Below are 7,266 nucleotides of genomic sequence, written 5' to 3'. Positions count from 1 at the left end.
CTTTATATTTTTTATTCGTCGATATTTAACTTGCAGGAAAGTGAACTTTGATATTAAATGTGATAAAATACAAAATAAATGATTAGGAATAAACATTCTTTATGTTTTTATTTGTCGATATTTAAATTGCAGGAAAGTGAACTTTTATCTTACATGTGATAAAATACAAAATAAATGATTATGAATAAATGTTCTTTATGTTTTTATTTGTCGATAAACAACTTGCAAGAAAGTGATTATGAGTAAACATTCTTTATGTTTTTATTTGTCGATATTTAACTTGCAAGAAAGTGAACTCGATCATATATCTGATAAAAATACAAAATAAATTATTATGAATAATCATTCTTTATGTTTCTATTTGTCGATAAACAACTTGCAAGAAAGTGAACTTTGATCTTAAATGTGATAAAATACGAAATAAATGATTATGAATAAACATTCTTTATGCTTTTTTTTTGTCGATATTCAACTTGCAATAAAAGGAACTTTGATCTTAAATGTGATAAAATACAAAATAAATGATTATGAATAAATGTTCTTTATGTTTTTATTTGTCAATATTCAACATGCAAGAATGTGAACTTGATCATAAATCTGATAAAAATACAAAATAAATGATTATGAATAAACATTCTTTATGTTTTTATTTGTCGATATTTAACTTGCAGGAAAGTGAACTTTTATCTTGCATGTGATAAAATACAAAATAAATGATTATAAATAAATGTTCTTTATGTTTTTATTTGTCCATATTCAATTTGCTAGAATGTGAACTTTGATATTAAATGTGATAAAATACAAAATAAATGATTATGAATAAACATTCTTTATGTTTTTATTTATCGATATTTAACTTGCAGGAAAGTGAACTTTGATATTAAATGTGATAAAATACAAAATAAATGATTAGGAATAAACATTCTTTATGTTTTTATTTGTCGATATTTAAATTGCAGGAAAGTGAACTTTTATCTTACATGTGATAAAATACAAAATAAATGATTATGAATAAATGTTCTTTATGTTTTTATTTGTCGATAAACAACTTGCAAGAATGTGAACTTGATCATAAATCTGATAAAAATACAAAATAAATGATTATGAGTAAACGTTCTTTATGTTTTTATTTGTCGATATTTAACTTGCAAGAAAGTGATTATGAGTAAACATTCTTTATGTTTTTATTTGTCGATATTTAACTTGCAAGAAAGTGAACTTGATCATAAATCTGATAAAAATACAAAATAAATTATTATGAATAAACATTCTTTATGTTTCTATTTGTCGATAAACAACTTGCAAGAAAGTGAACTTTGATCTTAAATGTGATAAAATACAAAGTAAATGATTATGAATAAATGTTCTTTATGTTTTTATTTGTCAATATTCAACTTGCAAGAAAGTGAACTTGATCATAAATCTGATAAAAATACAAAATAAATTATTATGAATAAACATTCTTTATGTTTCTATTTGTCGATAAACAACTTGCAAGAAAGTGAACTTTGATCTTAAATGTGATAAAATACAAAGTAAATGATTATGAATAAACATTCTTTATGCTTTTATTTGTCGATATTTAACTTGCAGGAAAGTGAACTTTGATATTAAATGTGATAAAATACAAAATAAATGATTATGAATAAACATTCTTTATGTTTTTATTTATCGATATTTAACTTGCAGGAAAGTGAACTTTGATATTAAATGTGATAAAATACAAAATAAATGATTATGAGTAAACATTCTTTATGTTTTTATTTGTCGATTAACAACTTGCAAGAAAGTGAACTTTGATCTTAAATGTGATAAAATACAAAATAAATGATTATGAATAAATGTTCTTTATGTTTTTGTTTGTCAATATTCAACTTGCAAGAATGTGAACTTGATCACAAATCTGATAAAAATACAAAATAAATGATTATGAGTAAACATTCTTTATGTTTTTATTTGTCGATATTTAACTTGCAAGAAAGTGAACTTGATCATAAATCTGATGAAAATACAAAATAAATGATTATGAATAAACATTCTTTATGTTTCTATTTGTCGATAAACAACTTGCAAGAAAGTGAACTTTGATCTTAAATGTGATAAAATACGAAATAAATGATTATGAATGTATGTTCTTTATGTTTTTATTTGTCAATATTCAACTTGCTAGAATGTGAACTTTGATCTTAAATCTGATAAAAATACAAAATTAATGATTATGAATAAATGTTCTTTATGTTTTTATTTTTAATATTCAACTTGCACGAAAGTGAACTTTTATCTTAAATCTGATAAAATATGAAATAAATGATTATGAATAAATGTTCTTTATGTTTTCAGTTGTCGATTAACAACTTGCAAGAAAGTGAACTTTGATCTTAAATGTGATAAAATACAAAATAAATGATTATGAATAAATGTTCTTTATGTTTTTATTTGTCAATATTCAACTTGCAAGAATGTGAACTTGATCATAAATCTCATAAAAATACAAAATAAAAGATTATGAGTAAACATTCTTTATGTTTTTATTTGTCGATATTTAACTTGCAAGAAAGTGAACTTGATCATAAATCTGATAAAAATACAAAATAAATGAGTATGAATAAACATTCTTTATGTTTCTATTTGTCGATAAACAACTTGCAAGAAAGTGAACTTTGATCTTAAATGTGATAAAATACAAAATAAATGATTATGAATAAATGTTCTTTAAGTTTTTATTTGTCAATATTCAACTTGCAAGAATGTGAACTTGATCATAAATCTGATAAAAATACAAAATAAATGATTATGAATAAACATTCTTTATGTTTCTATTTGTCGATAAACAACTTTCAAGAAAGTGAACTTTGATATTAAATGTGATAAAATTCAAAATAAATGATTATGAATAAACATTCTTTATGTTTTTATTTGTCGGTATTTAACTTGCACGAAAGTGAACTTTTATCTTACATGTGATAAAATACAAAATAAATGATTATGAATAAATGTTCTTTATGTTTTTATTTTTCGGTATTTAACTTGCAGGAAAGTGAACTTTTATCTAACATGTGATAAAATACAAAATAAATGATTATGAATAAATGTTCTTTATGTTTTTATTTGTCAATATTCAACTTGCTAGAATGTGAACTTTGATATTAAATGTGATAAAATACAAAATAAATGATTATGAATAAACATTCTTTATGTTTTTATTTGTTGATATTTAACTTGCAGGAAAGTGAACTTTGATCTTAAATGTGATAAAATACAAAGTAAATGATTATGAATAAACATTCTTTATGTTTTTATTTATCGATATTTAACTTGCAGGAAAGTGAACTTTGATATTAAATGTGATAAAATACAAAATAAATGATTATGAGTAAACATTCTTTATGTTTTTATTTGTCGATTAACAACTTGCAAGAAAGTGAACTTTGATCTTAAATGTGATAAAATACAAAATAAATGATTATGAATAAATGTTCTTTATGTTTTTGTTTGTCAATATTCAACTTGCAAGAATGTGAACTTGATCACAAATCTGATAAAAATACAAAATAAATGATTATGAGTAAACATTCTTTATGTTTTTATTTGTCGATATTTAACTTGCAAGAAAGTGAACTTGATCATAAATCTGATGAAAATACAAAATAAATGATTATGAATAAACATTCTTTATGTTTCTATTTGTCGATATTTAAATTGCAGGAAAGTGAACTTTTATCTTACACGTGATAAAATACAAAATAAATGATTATGAATAAATGTTCTTTATGTTTTTATTTGTCGATAAACAACTTGCAAGAATGTGAACTTGATCATAAATCTGATAAAAATACAAAATAAATGATTATGAGTAAACGTTCTTTATGTTTTTATTTGTCGATATTTAACTTGCAAGAAAGTGAACTTGATCATAAATCTGATAAAAATACAAAATAAATGATTATGAATAAACATTCTTTGTGTTTCTATTTGTCGATAAACAACTTGCAAGAAAGTGATTATGAGTAAACATTCTTTATGTTTTTATTTGTCGATATTTAACTTGCAAGAAAGTGAACTTGATCATAAATCTGATAAAAATACAAAATAAATTATTATGAATAAACATTCTTTATGTTTCTATTTGTCGATAAACAACTTGCAAGAAAGTGAACTTTGATCTTAAATGTGATAAAATACAAAGTAAATGATTATGAATAAATGTTCTTTATGTTTTTATTTGTCAATATTCAACTTGCAAGAAAGTGAACTTGATCATAAATCTGATAAAAATACAAAATAAATTATTATGAATAAACATTCTTTATGTTTCTATTTGTCGATAAACAACTTGCAAGAAAGTGAACTTTGATCTTAAATGTGATAAAATACAAAGTAAATGATTATGAATAAACATTCTTTATGCTTTTATTTGTCGATATTTAACTTGCAGGAAAGTGAACTTTGATATTAAATGTGATAAAATACAAAATAAATGATTATGAATAAACATTCTTTATGTTTTTATTTATCGATATTTAACTTGCAGGAAAGTGAACTTTGATATTAAATGTGATAAAATACAAAATAAATGATTATGAGTAAACATTCTTTATGTTTTTATTTGTCGATTAACAACTTGCAAGAAAGTGAACTTTGATCTTAAATGTGATAAAATACAAAATAAATGATTATGAATAAATGTTCTTTATGTTTTTGTTTGTCAATATTCAACTTGCAAGAATGTGAACTTGATCACAAATCTGATAAAAATACAAAATAAATGATTATGAGTAAACATTCTTTATGTTTTTATTTGTCGATATTTAACTTGCAAGAAAGTGAACTTGATCATAAATCTGATGAAAATACAAAATAAATGATTATGAATAAACATTCTTTATGTTTCTATTTGTCGATAAACAACTTGCAAGAAAGTGAACTTTGATCTTAAATGTGATAAAATACGAAATAAATGATTATGAATGTATGTTCTTTATGTTTTTATTTGTCAATATTCAACTTGCTAGAATGTGAACTTTGATCTTAAATCTGATAAAAATACAAAATTAATGATTATGAATAAATGTTCTTTATGTTTTTATTTTTAATATTCAACTTGCACGAAAGTGAACTTTTATCTTAAATCTGATAAAATATGAAATAAATGATTATGAATAAATGTTCTTTATGTTTTCAGTTGTCGATTAACAACTTGCAAGAAAGTGAACTTTGATCTTAAATGTGATAAAATACAAAATAAATGATTATGAATAAATGTTCTTTATGTTTTTATTTGTCAATATTCAACTTGCAAGAATGTGAACTTGATCATAAATCTCATAAAAATACAAAATAAAAGATTATGAGTAAACATTCTTTATGTTTTTATTTGTCGATATTTAACTTGCAAGAAAGTGAACTTGATCATAAATCTGATAAAAATACAAAATAAATGAGTATGAATAAACATTCTTTATGTTTCTATTTGTCGATAAACAACTTGCAAGAAAGTGAACTTTGATCTTAAATGTGATAAAATACAAAATAAATGATTATGAATAAATGTTCTTTAAGTTTTTATTTGTCAATATTCAACTTGCAAGAATGTGAACTTGATCATAAATCTGATAAAAATACAAAATAAATGATTATGAATAAACATTCTTTATGTTTCTATTTGTCGATAAACAACTTTCAAGAAAGTGAACTTTGATATTAAATGTGATAAAATTCAAAATAAATGATTATGAATAAACATTCTTTATGTTTTTATTTGTCGGTATTTAACTTGCACGAAAGTGAACTTTTATCTTACATGTGATAAAATACAAAATAAATGATTATGAATAAATGTTCTTTATGTTTTTATTATTCGGTATTTAACTTGCAGGAAAGTGAACTTTTATCTAACATGTGATAAAATACAAAATAAATGATTATGAATAAATGTTCTTTATGTTTTTATTTGTCAATATTCAACTTGCTAGAATGTGAACTTTGATATTAAATGTGATAAAATACAAAATAAATGATTATGAATAAACATTCTTTATGTTTTTATTTGTTGATATTTAACTTGCAGGAAAGTGAACTTTGATATTAAATGTGATAAAATACAAAATAAATGATTATGAATAAACATTCTTTATGCTTTTTTTTTGTCGATATTCAACTTGCAATAAAAGGAACTTTGATCTTAAATGTGATAAAATACAAAATAAATGATTATGAATAAATGTTCTTTATGTTTTTATTTGTCAATATTCAACATGCAAGAATGTGAACTTGATCATAAATCTGATAAAAATACAAAATAAATGATTATGAATAAACATTCTTTATGTTTTTATTTGTCGATATTTAACTTGCAGGAAAGTGAACTTTTATCTTGCATGTGATAAAATACAAAATAAATGATTATAAATAAATGTTCTTTATGTTTTTATTTGTCCATATTCAATTTGCTAGAATGTGAACTTTGATATTAAATGTGATAAAAATACAAAATAAATTATTATGAATAAACATTCTTTATGTTTTTATTTGTCGATATTTAACTTGCAGGAAATTGAACTTTGATATTAAATGTGATAAAATACAAAATAAATGATTAGGAATAAACATTCTTTATGTTTTTATTTGTCGATATTTAAATTGCAGGAAAGTGAACTTTTATCTTACATGTGATAAAATACAAAATAAATGATTATGAATAAATGTTGTTTATGTTTTTATTTGTCGATAAACAACTTGCAAGAATGTGAACTTGATCATAAATCTGATAAAAATAAAAAATAAATGATTATGAGTAAACGTTCTTTATGTTTTTATTTGTCGATATTTAACTTGCAAGAAAGTGAACTTGATCATAAATCTGATACAAATACAAAATAAATGATTATGAATAAACATTCTTTGTGTTTCTATTTGTCGATAAACAACTTGCAAGAAAGTGATTATGAGTAAACATTCTTTATGTTTTTATTTGTCGATATTTAACTTGCAAGAAAGTGAACTTGATCATAAATCTGATAAAAATACAAAATAAATTATTATGAATAAACATTCTTTATGTTTCTATTTGTCGATAAACAACTTGCAAGAAAGTGAACTTTGATCTTAAATGTGATAAAATACAAAGTAAATGATTATGAATAAATGTTCTTTATGTTTTTATTTGTCAATATTCAACTTGCAAGAAAGTGAACTTGATCATAAATCTGATAAAAATACAAAATAAATTATTATGAATAAACATTCTTTATGTTTCTATTTGTCGAT

Source organism: Zeugodacus cucurbitae, chromosome 5, assembly GCF_028554725.1.
Source record: "Zeugodacus cucurbitae isolate PBARC_wt_2022May chromosome 5, idZeuCucr1.2, whole genome shotgun sequence".
Taxonomy (NCBI): Eukaryota; Metazoa; Arthropoda; class Insecta; order Diptera; family Tephritidae; genus Zeugodacus; species Zeugodacus cucurbitae.
This window is presented reverse-complemented; position numbering follows the sequence as displayed.